This window comes from Dryobates pubescens, chromosome 2 (genome assembly GCF_014839835.1).
Source record: "Dryobates pubescens isolate bDryPub1 chromosome 2, bDryPub1.pri, whole genome shotgun sequence".
Classification (NCBI taxonomy): domain Eukaryota; kingdom Metazoa; phylum Chordata; class Aves; order Piciformes; family Picidae; genus Dryobates; species Dryobates pubescens.
The window spans coordinates 16328335-16342593 of NC_071613.1; positions in this window are offsets into that span (position 1 = coordinate 16328335).

Consider the following 14259-nt stretch of genomic DNA (forward strand, 5'->3'; position numbering starts at 1 on the left):
CCAAAAAAGCCTTGACCGTACGCGAGGCAGGGGTGTGTGGAAGGGGTCATCGCGACGTGGACAGCAGTGGCCGGTGCCCCGGGTCCGGGCCCGGGGTGCGGGCCGTGACGCCTCGTCCGGCGCAGGGCTGTCACTAGGGGGCGCGCCGGGCCCAGGCCTGTAAGTCGGTGCGCGGAAGGAGGCCTGCAGCAGAGCGTTGTGCGAGAAGCCTGCAGGGAGCGCTGCGGCTGTTGGCTAACGTGAGGCACCCAACACCCGCTGAAGCTGAGGCAAATGCTTTGGCAGAGCCGTGAAACAAAAGGCAGTTAAGTGATTTCTCATGAAACTCCAATTCCACAGTCTCGGAGGTCATTTTGAGTAGCTGCACTCAGTGAGTTCCGGGAAGGAGGACGACAGCTTCACTGCTGCCTCCGGCCTGTAGGTCCTTTTGTCTCAGAGCTTGCTTTCAGCTGCTCCATCATTCAGCCATCTTTCTTTAAAAGATTGCTTAGGCTCGGCTAATTATCATCTGTTTTCTTCTTCTTTAGCCTCAGATTTGCCAAACGTTTAAATAAGCATGTACCATCATCAGTCATTAGGCCACTGAAGATGCCTTAAGTGTCCCCCTAGATAGCCATTGCAGCATTTTGTTTCTGAAAATGACTGGAAACAGATGTGTAAGGAAAAGGAAAAAAGGGGGAAAGGTGGGGGGGGACAGAAAAGAAAGGAAAAAGGGGGGAAAGGGTGGGATAGAAGGGGGGGAAAGGGTGGGATAGAAGGGGAGGAAAGGGAGGAAAGGTTAAAAAAAGGAAATAAAAAGGCAAACATGAAGATATTTCAGTATATATGCTGAGCATCTGATGACTTTAAGGGCTTACTAGTCTAGGATAAAGATGTAACAGCAAAATATTATTGGGTTTGGGTTTTTTTTGGTTGCCATGGTATAGTTTTTTTCCCCCACTTGATTGCAGCATAGTGTCTTCATAACCTACTGAGAGTGGGTAGTGCTAGAGAGGCTAAGTCATTTTCTTACCTCCCTTCCTCTTTGTTTCCCTTAAGTAGGAGCAGATAATCCTCTTCCTTGGTCTTGAGGCTTTGATGGTGTGTGCTATTCTTTTGCTTATCACAGTAGTGGAGTTGGTAAACACTAAATATGATACACTGGCCAGATGAGTAAATATGTTTGTACCTCCATAGAAAGTCTAATGTTGCAGGACATGTTGCTGATGTATGTTGCCAAGAACAGAGATGCACATTTTTCAGTATTCAGTATCACTAAGGTTGGAAGAGACCTCAAAGATCATTTTAGGAGGTCTAAAAGGGTGGAGGGGAGGGAAGGAAAACACATCCTGTCACTATTCATCCAAGTGATCTTCATGCTGTTCTGCATGACCAGAAGAGCTGAAATAGCAACACTGGGATAAGAAATAGGGAAGCTTTTAGTTTTTAACATTAAAGCCGAGACAGACTGCTTCTTCCACTGTGTTCTGCAAGGAATTTAGAGAAGTTTTTGACAAAATAAATGGAGTTTGCAATTGCTGTTCAGCACACCAGAGCTAACAGCAGCACATCTGGTATGGTATGGCCTGACAAGTCAGTGCAATACATTTTATGCTGGAAAACTGTTAACCTTTGCAATGGGTTCTAAGCTTGTGTTTTTAGGATTGCAGGTTCTAGGATGTGTCTTTCATGGAATACTTTGAAGTACAAGGTGATAGGACTAGGAATGGAGCAAAACTAGAAGTGGGTAGATTCAGGTTGAATGTTAGGAAGAATTTCTTCCCCATGAGGGTGGTGAGAGAGTGGCACAGGTTGCCCAGGGAGGTGGTGGAAGCCTCATCACTGGAGGTGTTTGCAGCCAGGCTGGAGGTGGCTGTGAGCAACCTGCTGTAGTATGAGGTGTCCCTGCCCATGGCAGGGGGGTTGGCACTAAATGATCCTTGAGCTCCCTTCCAATGCAAACCATTCTATGATTCTACTTTGCAAAACACAGTACTCCCAGTTTGTGCCCTGTTCAAAGATGCTTTTGTGATGAAATTTCCTCCTTGTATCTGGTGCAGGGAATGCTGGCAGAGAGGCTCCACAGCTGAAAAAGCTGGGAAGGGGGACTGAGGGAATTAAAGTGCCTGGTTTTAGCAGAATGAATTGCTTTCCCACTGACAGCAGCGGTGTGTCTGACTGGGCAGCTTGTGTTCAGGGTGGAGGAATGCAGAATGTATTTGCCTGCATCCATTCAGAATGGCAAGATCCAAATGTACATATCTAGGGCACTTCACAGAGGAGGTAAAGCCAGCTTCTCAAAACACAAGCTGATGGAGGGGCTTAAAGGCTGTAAGGCTGATCGCTAGCTGCAGCATTTTTAGGCTCATCAGAACAGCTCTTCTTCAGTATATTTTAAGCCTCAGGCCAGCCTCTTGTATTTTAAAGTGCTCTTGTCTCTTACCCAGTTTCTCCCAGGTACTGGGGTACCTGCAATGTTTGGAACTGACAGTGTTGTAACCTGTCACTGTGCCATGATGGCACTTGGGGAACAGCTTGAGTCAAATGACCCGATGGACCTCATGGAGGAGGTCCAGAGGAGGGCCATGAAAATGATCAGGGGGTTGGAACACCACTGCTACAAAAACAGGCTGAGGGAGCTGGGGCTGTTCAGCCTGGAGAAGAGAAGGCTCTGGGGAGACCTAATAGCAGCCTTCCAGTACCTGAAGGGGGCCTGCAAGAAGGCTGGAGAGGGGTTGTTTGCAAAGGCCTGCAGTGATAGGATGTGGGGCAAAGGCTTCAAACTAGAGAAGGGCAGATTAGATTGGATGTTAGGAATAAGTCCTTTACCATGAGGGTAAGGAATAAGTCCTTTACCATGAGGGTAGTGGAACACTGGAACAGGGAGGTGGTTGAGGCCCCTTCCCTGGATATATTCCCAGTGAGGCTCGACAGGGCTCTGAGCAGCCTGATCTAGTTGAGGATGTCCCTGCTGACTGCAGAGGGTTGGTCTAGATGACCTTTGGAGGTCTCTTCCAACCCAGACCATTCTATGATCCTGTATGGCTGTGGTAGTTTCTTCACCCCACCACAGTGGCCTGCCCTAGGTGATCCTACTTTGGCAGGGGGGCTGGACTAGATGATTTCTAGAGGTCCCTTCCAACCCCTAACTTGATATGAGTCATACCATATGATATGAAAGTTTCCCAAACATGCAGGCAACAAAAATTGTGGGTTGGTTTGGGGTTTTGTTGGTGGGGGTTTTTTTAGCTTCTAGGAAATTTTCAGATGCCATTGCAGCTGCAGCTCTACTTCCTCTCAGCTGTGGGAAAAAAAAGTCTTTATTGTACTACTTCCTCACAAGCCCTTTCTTAATACTCACCTCTCCCTAGAGAGCAGGGTTGTGGAACCTCTGCAGCAGAGAGGCGCACAGTGCGTGTTGCTGCAGCTTCCTTGTCAGTGACTCAGTACATAATTGCAAAGGACCAATCCTGTCATCAGGAGTTCAGAGCAAGAGAGGTCAAATGAGTGGAATCCCAAACAGTGTGGGGTAGTTGCCACAGGATCCCTCAAAATAATACCTTCTGCAAATCATAGAATCATGAATCACCAGGTTGGAAGTGACCTCTAAAGGTCACCCAGTCCAACCCCCACTGCAGCCAGCAGGGGCATCCTCAACTAGAGCAGGTTGCCCAGAGCCCTGTTGAGCCTCACCTTGAACATGGGGTCCCAACCACCTCCCTGGGCAATCTGTTCCAGTGCTCAACCACCCTCATTTTAAAATACTTGTTCCTGACGTCCAAGCTAAATCTACTCTTCTTAGTTTCAAACCTTGTCGGATCACTGCAGCCCTTTGTAAACAGTCTCTCTCCAGCCTTCTTCTAGGCCCCATTGAAGTGCTAAAAGGTCTTATTAGGTCTTCCTGGAGCCTTCTGTTCTCCAGGCTCTGGGAAGAAAACAAGCCCAGCTTCCTCAGCCTGTCCTCATAACAGAGATGTTCCAATCCCCTGATCATTTCCGTGGCCCTCCTCTGGACCTGCCCCACCAGGTCCATGTCCTTTGTGTGTTGAAGGCCCAAGAGCTGGACACAGTAATCTACTGATAGGAATATAAATACATCTTACAGCAGCAGAGCTTGATGAACTAAAACATGCCCTGCTATGGAAAGAAATCCCTTACAAGGGTCACAGCATTGTTGCTTTTCATGAGGGAGGATGGAGAAGAAAGATTTCGCAGTGGAACAGAAGCTAGAAGCTGCCTTTGTGTTATGTCTGTGGTCATCAGCCAGTAAAATCACAGAATCACAGAATGTTAGGGGCTGGAAAGGACCTCAAAAGATCACCCAGTCCAACTCCCCTGCTAGAGCAGGATCACCTAGGGCAGGTCACACAGGAATGCATCCAGGCAGGTTTTGAGTATCTCTAGAGAGAAACTCCACAACCCCCCTGGGCAGCCTGTTCCAGTGTTCCCTCACCCTCCCAGGGAAATGGGTGTTGAGTTTTAGAGGCTGTCTCAAGACAAATTGGTTAAGAACTGGGGTGATGGTTCAATAGGTTTTGATGGTTGGACTCAATAATCTTAAAGGTCCTTCCCAAGCAAAATGATTATGTGGTTTGGTGATTCTATTTTCAAGCTCCTCTATCCTCCCTTCCCTGCTCAAAGAGTGCCCTTCTGTCTGATTAGACAGAACCTGCACTCAAATACCCTGTGAATAGCTGCAGGTAGAGGGAAAAAAAACAACCCCAAAGATTGTATTTTGAATTATCCTGGATGTTTTCTGTGCTTTGGGAAAACAAACTTAATTGTCATCACTTAGAAGTATTCACAACAAAAGGGTTTTTTAAATCCAGGGGGGGGGAAAAATAATCACAAATGGTTGGAAGGGAGCCATCTTCAGTCAGTCAGGCTCCATCTTCAGTCATCACAGGCACTGCACAAGCCACATCCTGGAAAGATGCAAGCACCCTAAGCTGGTGTTTTGTTTCTGTGATCTTAGCAACAGCAAGTGTGAACAGCAGGATATGTCCTAATGATGGATGCTCATTATTTCTCATGGTGACTCTGCACCAAACTGGTGCACAGAACCTTCACTCCCTTTCCAAAATCTGAGTGTTTTGATTGAAAAAAAGCTAAGCAGTTGTTAAAAAAAAAAAATAGTTTATTTTAATGATTTGTGGGCTTCATTATCATAATTATTTGTAGTCTTCATTATCATGACTTCAGTGTGGCTGTAGCATTTAAAAAGGGAACTGAGAACAAGTTTCTGTCTCTCACATTCCTTCCCAGCCCATAGGATAAATAGCTTGAGTCATCTATAGGGTGTGTGCATGGCCAGGGGAGTGGTGCCTCTGTGTGAAAAGAAATTGCTGAGGAGGAGGAGATGGAAAAACTGAGCTGCCTGTGATAATCCAGAGTTGACTTTGCAGTTCACATCCCTCTTGGCTGCAACACATAGCAGCCCTTGGTGCAACAGCAGCAACTTCTCTATCTTCACAGCAAATCCTCGCTGATAAAGCAGCAGAACTTAGTAACAGCTGAAAAAGTTAAAGTGGGTTTTCTTTTATTGCTTGCTTGGTTTTTGAATGCAGGATTCCCCCTCTTCCAGGAAAATTAAATTGCTTCCCTACTCATGCCATCTTTTGTTGAAGATCTATAGATCCTTGTGGTAGGTTAAGGGAAATCAAGTTACTTGGTACGACTGTAAAGGAAAGTCCCCCAGAGGCTAGAGAGTCCCGGGGGGAGAGGCAGGTCGTCTACAGGATATTGTAATCTGTTATTCTATTCCCTTTTCCTGCATCTCTCTTAATTAAGGAAGTATGCAGCCAAAGCTCACTCTCTTCTCTCTGTCTTGGGACATGTGTACTTTTACCTTATTGTGACCTTAGGGTGGTCTTCCAGTATCTGAAGGGGGCCTACAGGAAAGCTGGGGAGGGACTTTTTAGGGTGTCAGGGAGGGATAGGACTAGGGGGAATGGAGCAAAACTAGGAGTGGAAAGATTCAGATTGGATGTTAGGAAGAAATTCTTCCCTGTGAGGGTGGTGAGACACTGGCACAGGTTGCCCAGGGAGGTGATAGGAGCCTCATCCCTGGATGTTTTTAAGGCCAGGCTTGATGAGGCTCTGAGCAACCTGATCTAGTGTGAGGTGTCCCTGCCCACAGCAGGGGGGTTGGAACTGGATGCTCCTTGAGGTCCCTTCCAACCCTGACAATTCTATGGTTCTATGATCTACCCCAGGTACTTAGCTTCTCCTCCTTGTAAGCCACTGTAGTTGGTGGAAATCAATTAGCAGCACTACTAGGACCAGAGTATTTATGAAAAGTTGGGATACCAACAACCAGAGCTTAATCATCCCGTTGGAAATAATGAACCTTGACAGATCTAGGGTTAAATACTTTAAAATTAGATCCTGCTGAAAGCTGAATCTTGTCACTTAGCAACGGCTGCATGGGATGCTGCAGTCACTCAGCAGATGCTCCTCTGGGGAGTTAACATTGCACTCACAGAAAATGGGTTATGATTGGGTCAAGGTGACATCATGCTGCACAGTAGCATCAGGTTTTTTTTTAAGGCAGCACAGAAAACAATGGCACTTAAGTTTTAATACCCAGATTTGTGCAGCCACCTGGAAAATGAAGGCAACTTCTTTCCTTTGGAAATGGCTCTGCTCTGCCTTCACCTTATACCTGCCCCGTGGAAAGGCTTGCAAAGCCTGTGTGAAAAGCAGCAGGTGATTCCAGCCAGCATACCAGAGCTGATGGCAACAGGTGGGGGTTTTAATCTTTTCAGATTACTCACAGCCAAAAGCAAAGCGAAACGCCTGTAATTTATGGAGGTCTGACTGTGCATTCCGTGCGGGGAAACCCCAACCAGCAGTTTGCAAAGCACAGAGACAAAGCTAATGAAAGAGAATAAAATTTAGCTTGCTGAGCTAATTTTAGTGCTTAAAAGAACTGGAAACCTACTGGATCTTAGTGAGAAACCAAGATACCAGGTTATTTAAATAAATAATACATAAGCTTTTGAGGCACACAATCTATCCTACAAAGTGATGCTGAGTAAAGGTTGATACAGGTAGCTAGAGATACTGGGTTTTTTTCTGCCAAGTGAAAAGCTCATAGGTGCATCAGGTTGGTCTGATAGAGACCAAGATGCATTTCTAGGCACAGAAATAGCCAAGAGTTTCACAGCCCCTATGTCCTAGGTTTGAGCCACGAGCTGCCCAGGGCAAAAGGACAGAAAATATATTTTACCCAGTCCCAAGGAGTGAAATAACAATGCTCCCCCCTGGATTGGAAGTTTAAATGGAAATTCTGTTTACAAATATCTACAAAAGGCACTCAGGTGAAAGGAAATAATTCACAAATGAGGCTCAGTCCTTCACCTGTGCCTGCCAGGCCAAAACCTTCCAGAGACCTCCACCCCACTCAGCCTCAGCAGGCCAAGAGCAGCCAAGCTGCCCCACGCTAGATCCAGGCCTCCTGCAGGCTGCAGCAGGCCCAGAGGTGTAGCTGGAAATTCATTGCCAGACAAGGCCAGGAGAAAGTCTCTCCCCAACAGAAAGTAACAGCACACGTGTCCCAAGATGGAGAGAAGAGAGAGAAGGTTGGCTGTATACTCCCTTAAATAGAGAGATACAGGAAAATGCAAGAGAGTAACAGATTACAATACCCTGGGAGGACCTGCCTGTCCCCCTGGGACTCTCTAGCCTCTGAAGGACTTTTCTTTATGGTTATACCAATTAACTCTTGATGTCCCTTAACCTAGAACACCCTGGCATCTTTGGAACAGACACAGAAATGAGGTATTCTGTCCAGTCCAGTATTGCTGTCCATTAAGGCTTGAGAAGTCAAGCTACTAGGGAAATGGAGATGATGGCAACCAGGATAAAACCAGCACTCAGGTGGACATGGCTAGTTTTAAGAAACTGGATCTCCTTCTGAGAATATTTTAAAAGCACAGAAAAGTACTTGGTTGAGGGACTCAAATGATGACAGTGGCAAATGTAGCATCTCCTGCTAAGATATGAGGCAAAGACACCTTTGATCTGCCCTGGTTTAAATGAAAAAAAATCCAACCCTGAAAGAACAAATAAACAACCTCAAACCAAACCAAAACCAATCCCCAACCAAATCAACAACAAAACCCAACACACACACACACACCCAGTCCTGTAAATAACTGCAAAATGAGCAATAATACGATATGAAATATGTATCACAGGTGACAAATGCTCCTTTGTCCTTCATTTGGACCAGCTCCACCAAAAAGGAGTTCCTGGTGAGCATGATCTCTTCTGGTAATCTTCCTGAAGAGCCAGGATCAGGGTAGATCTCATTAAGTGAAGTTCCAGGTCATGAACTGCCAGCTTCTACTGACCAGGGCCTCAGTGTTTGGCAGCCATGAGAACAAAGACCTGGGTGTATCAGTTGATAACAGGATTAGCTGATGGTTTCCAGTTGGGGGAAGGCTATGACAAGCCTAGGATGTACCAGGAAGAGCAGTGCTTCAGAGCTGGGGAAATAATAAGGGCAGCTTACAACAGGCACCAGCACTCCTAGAAGAGTGTCTGTAGTTCCCATTCATGTGCCAGCAGGCTGCATTTAAACTGGAACTGATGTACAGGAAATTGTTTCAGAAGAATGGTTTCCAACTGGAAACCAAATAATCTTGGGTTTGTTCAATATGTCAAGAGCCTAAGGAGAGAAATAATTGCTTTTGTACTGATACAGCAGGAAAACAAACAGTCTGATGTTTAACAAAGAGCTGCTTAAACCAACACTGGCACAGGGTAGTCAGTATTTTTACATTAGCTGTAAGTCATTCACAACTGTAAAGAGCAGACAGCTTTCAGGAGAGCCTTCTGGAGGAAAAGGGAGGACAAGAAACCCAACTGATCTGAAAATTCAAGCAGAGATGATAGCACTTGGCCTTCTCAGGTGCAAAACCAACTCTCATGGGTAAAAACAGGGAAAAGAGTTTCTATGTGCAAATGTGCTGGGAAATTTCATAGAATCACAGAGTTGTCAGGCTTGGAAGGGACCTCAAGGATCATCCAGTTCCAACCCCCCTGCCATGGGCAGTGACACCTCACACTACAGCAGGTTGCTCACAGCCACATCCAGCCTGGCCTTAAAAGCTTCCAGGGATGAGGCTTCCACCACCTCCCTGGGCAACCTGTGCCAGTCTCTCACCACCCTCATGGGGAAGAATTTCTTCCTAACATCCAATCTGAATCTGCCCACTTCTGGTTTTGCTCCATTCCCCCTATTCCTATCACAATAACATTGCTGGACTAATAAGCAGAGGTGATTTCCTCTACACCAGATGTTCACAGCTACATGTATTTACTCATACTACTCTAAGGACACTCAGAGATATCTGGAAGCTGAAAAGCTGTGAAAGTAGAACCATATTGTGTCAAATTGAAACAGCCTTCTCTCCAACACCCCCCCACCCCCCAAATATTAAAAGATCTAATCTATTAAGTACTTCCTCAACAAATGTCTTTAAAATACAGCTGGTGTAAGTGGGTAATTGCTTCACTTAATGCTTTATTTGGAGAGCTGAGGCTCCACACAGAGGGTAATTTCCAAGCAAAGTTGTAACAGAGGAAAACACTCTTGGGAAATTTAACAACAAACTTCAGGCTCTCTTAGCAGAATATAGTGAATAAGAATTAGAAAGATATCATTAACATGTGATACATAGCTGTGATTTTTGTCCAAACTAATTAGAGCAGTTGTTCTCTTATCAGTGTATTCAGATGAACACTACAACAAAGATATTAATAGAGCACAAACGTTCTGTAAGTCACAAATATATTAATCCTTCTGTTTAAACCCCTATTTCACACAGGAGGGCACAAAGGTATGCAGCAGTATTTCAGCAATCTCCCTGATGGAACAACTTCTTTTCTATGAGGGTGGTGGAACACTGGAACAGGTTGCCCAGAGAGGTGGTTGAGGCCCCTTCCCTGGAGATATTCAAGGTAAGGCTCAGCAAGGCCCTGGTCTAGTTGGGGGTGTCCCTGCTGACTGCAGGGGGGTCAGACTGGATGACCTTTGGAGGTCCCTTCCAGGCTGGACCATTCTATGGTAAAACATCCTTGGAGTTCCAGGCTAAAGGATTAAATCTTGGCCTCAATAAGATGCACGATGGGCCTGCTGTGGATGAACTTGACCAAAAGCAAATCCCACTCCGGACTGACAGAGTGCTTTACAGCTGACATCCACATGCCTGCAACCCTCTTAACCAACCTACCATGAGCTATATTTGGCTTTTTACACTAGTCCAGTTCTGGAAGAGGTTCCAGTGGGAAGGTGAGGGCCCTAAGAGCACCACTGAGAGCAGAAGGCCAGGGCCTGTAGATAAAGAGAAAACACAGCGCATTCTGTTTGCAATGCTCTTTATTTTAGAAAAGCCCCTTTTGATCATCTGACTGAAAAACGTGGGCAGAAAAGTCACAAATGTTATAAAACAAAGTTTATTCTGCAATATTTTTTTTTTTGTCATAATGAATTGCATCTCTTTGGTAAAAATAAACTTTATAAACATTTCAATTAACAGAGATTAGCATACAAAAAACTAAACTTCTGTAAATCGTCTTTAAAACAGGTCAAAGGGACTAAGACTGGAGGGGGAAGAAAGGGTTAGAATTGGTCACCTACTGGCAAAATCATTCTAAACAAACCCAAGGACATTGCTTATGCTACATTAGAAACAAGCTAATGGGAACAGTTGAAAACCCAACTCTGGTTTCATTTGATCAGAAAGCATTCTTACAATTCACTTTTCAATAAATAATAGTTACAATGACTTGGCAATTATAAAAGGTTTTATAGCACTATATGGCAGTAACATACCTTCCATTATGCTTTTTTTTTTGCCTTTTTTTCTTGTTTTTTTTTTCTTTTTAGTTTGAAGAAATGTACATTTATAAAACAGACTTGATAATGGCACTGGCATTTAGGTGTGAAGGATGTGCTTTAGGAGATAATGGCAGGTGCAACGTTTCACATGTTCTACCTCCTCAATCAATGTTTTGACTGCACCACTGTTCAGGTGTATGAGCACAGTACTTTGCTTTAACCAAAACCTGCACTTCCTTTTTTGCCAGCTGCAAACTCACAACTTCCCATTTTACAGCTGGATTTTTCAAGGGGTTTGATGTGACTTTTGCCCCCCAGAAACCAGGAATTTAGTCTTGCAATCTGAAGGCCAAATACAGGTTGTTTGTAAGGTGTTCGCATCAGACTTATCCTTGTAGGAGAATCTCATACACTGCAGTTAAAGATTGAATGTGGTTCAGTAATACTTTTCCTGCCAGAACACACAAGTCGACCATTGGCATGAACATTTTACATGTCACTAAAACAAACAAAAAAATAAAAAAGCCCCAAACCCAACAATCAAAATAACTTTTAATTATACTCCATTTATACTATGTACACCAGGGCTCTCTAACTGAGGTGGCAAACAAACCCAAACCCAGCGCTAGGTAGGTAAGCGAAAGGAAGGGCAGCTCTTCTCCCACTACCAAGAGAGGTGCTCCCCACCTGAGCTGGCAGACTTTGCCTGCCCTAACATGCAGGCAGAGGCATGGGAAAACATGGTGGGATAGGTCAGGGGCACAGATCAGCTGCCTGCTCCTTCAGAAGGACAGAGGGATGACATCAAAGCAGGAAGAGCACGACTCTGCCACGCCATTCTGTGTCCCAGGGAAAGGCTACAACTGCATCCACAGTTCTTCCAGGTGAAAACCTGTAAGGATGTATGCAGCTTCCACTTCTGATGAGTATGGTTTTATTGCTTGTTGCATATGGTATCTCAATGCATTGTTAGCATTCCAACCCCATCCCTTCAGAAACGCTGAAGGCATTATCACACCAGCTTCAGGGCTCCACAGCAGCACAGCTACACTAAGTATTAAACCTCTCCAATTTTTTCTGAGGCAAAAAAAAAGTAATCCAGAATCAAACCAAACCAAACCATGAAGCTGACTGTGACTGACATTCTGCAGAATACTGGACCTTGATCCAGCTTTCACTGGAAGCTACAGAAAAGCTGCAGCCACCTTCAAGTGGGAGGCAGGCAGCACCCCTCTTCAACAACATGCAATTGAAATCATGGCACGGAGCAAAAAGAACATCACAGACTGCTCACAGTCTTCCTGTGTAGCTGAATCCTCCTTTCCACACTGATACAAACTCTGCCCCTTTGCAGTTTTCCATCAAGGTACAAGAGCAACTCATGAACAAAAAAACCCAAAGCAGTTCCACCCAAGCATTCACACCTCCACATCCCAAAATCCTAAGCAACCACTGTGCTGGTGGTTAATTGTCCTTTAAGAAGCAACTTTTACCCTTATTATCCACCAGGAATACATCTGATGTCAGATCCAATTGGCTAATGCACCACTTGTGATATCCAGAAGACACAATGTCTGCACACATGCTGCCCTGCTATGGGGGTAGGCTAACAGGCATTCACACAAAGCAGAGATAAAGCAAGAGTATTTTACTTCCCTTTCAAGAAAGGAAAATCATTCTTAAAACAAGTAATTGGAGAAACCAAACCAGCCCACTTCTCCCCCCCTCCCCCCCAATCACTAGTGTTTGTGCTTTAAAAATAAAGTAACAACAAAACCTTGGCTTTAAATTCCAAAACACAAAGAACCTCAAATATCTCAGGCCTGATCCAACAGCCATTGAGGCAGTGGGAGCACCACCATTGTCTTCAAGAGGCACTGGAACAGGCCCTCAGAGCAACAGACCTTCAGCAGCATGGCTGTGTTCATAGTTAAAGCAGACAGTTTATGGCAGTATTCATTAAGACTGGAAAAAAAACAACAATGACAACCTAACAAAACCCTAATACTGATCTAAGAAAGGCCTCCAAATAGCCAGAACACCCCATGAGGGGAAAATAGGTTAAGTTTTGGCTGAATCCAGCACTGTTTTTCAACGACCCAAACAGTGGACACACTGTTTTCCTAGGTGGCTTTGCTCCTAATTTTCAACCCTCTGGCCCAACAGGTGCTGGGAGCAAAGGCTTCCAGCCTTAGGTGAAAACATGTATGGCACACAAGGCTTCAGCAACAGGGAAGATGACTTTTGATAGCTGCACAAAACTCTACAACATACTTAAAGTATCATCATCCATGCAGCACCCTGACAAACCCACCCCCCAACAGAACTGCTGACCCCCTTTTGAAACAGAGAATCAAAGAAGCCATCATCTACAGGAAGATGGAGGAAAAATGGTCACCATACCACTAAAAACACTGCAACATTTTTGGCTGAAGGATGCCTGGCAACTAGAAAGATTTTTCTTATTGCAAAAATGAACTGTGAAGGAATTACTTCCCCCAAAACAGAGAGAGGTCCACCTGAGCTGCAATGTACATCCAAAGGCTGAGGCGTTACCTTGGCAGTTGGATGCCCTGGATATGGGAGGAGGCTGATAGGGCACACAGCACAAGACACAGTGATGTGGGAAACAAAAAGGTATGGATAGTGCATGTGACAAAACCAACCAGCACTGGGGGTGGGAAGGGGCAAAAACTCCAATTCAGGGTTCACTAATCCAAAAGGAAGTTACTCTATTTTGTCTCAGATTGGGGGAGTAAGACATTCCCTTGTCAGCAGGTGTCTGCCACCTAAAGCCTCCACCTGATTCACATTGTCACCCCCATCAACTAGTTGAACCTTCCACCCCCACCCCAAATGGGTGAAGGGGGAATCAGAAAGGCAGATGGTGCAGAATTATGCAGCTCCTATCTGTTCAACAGGACATCATCAAGTTTGGCCACATGGCAGCTTTCCCTGTTGGCTACATCCAAGGCCCATGTATGCATGTACACATCTGCATGAAAAGGACACATGCACTTCCCCCCGCCCCAAACAAGACAGTTTGTCTTAAAGGTGGAAAAAAAAAAACCCAACACCTGTGTTTTCCTTCAGGAATCTGACCTGCATAGAGCAGATTTGGGGAAATGAGAGAAAAAAATGGAAAAAAGAAAACCCTGTGGGTGGTACCCACCTCAGCTATCTCTTAGCCTCAGCACCCTGCTGAAAGCTGGTCCTGGAGTGCTACAAGCTTTCAGTTACTGCCTAAGGCAGGCTGAAAACTGCAGCTACTTGGAGCTACTTCACCAGTGTTTCCACCCAGACGTGTTCTCTGGAGAGCAAAGAGAGGACCTGAAGCAAGAACCTTTTGTTTTTTCCCAGCCCCCTCCTTATTTTTTTTTCCTTTCCTCCTCTTTTTGAAAATCCTTTACATGGAAGCCAGAGCCTTCAAG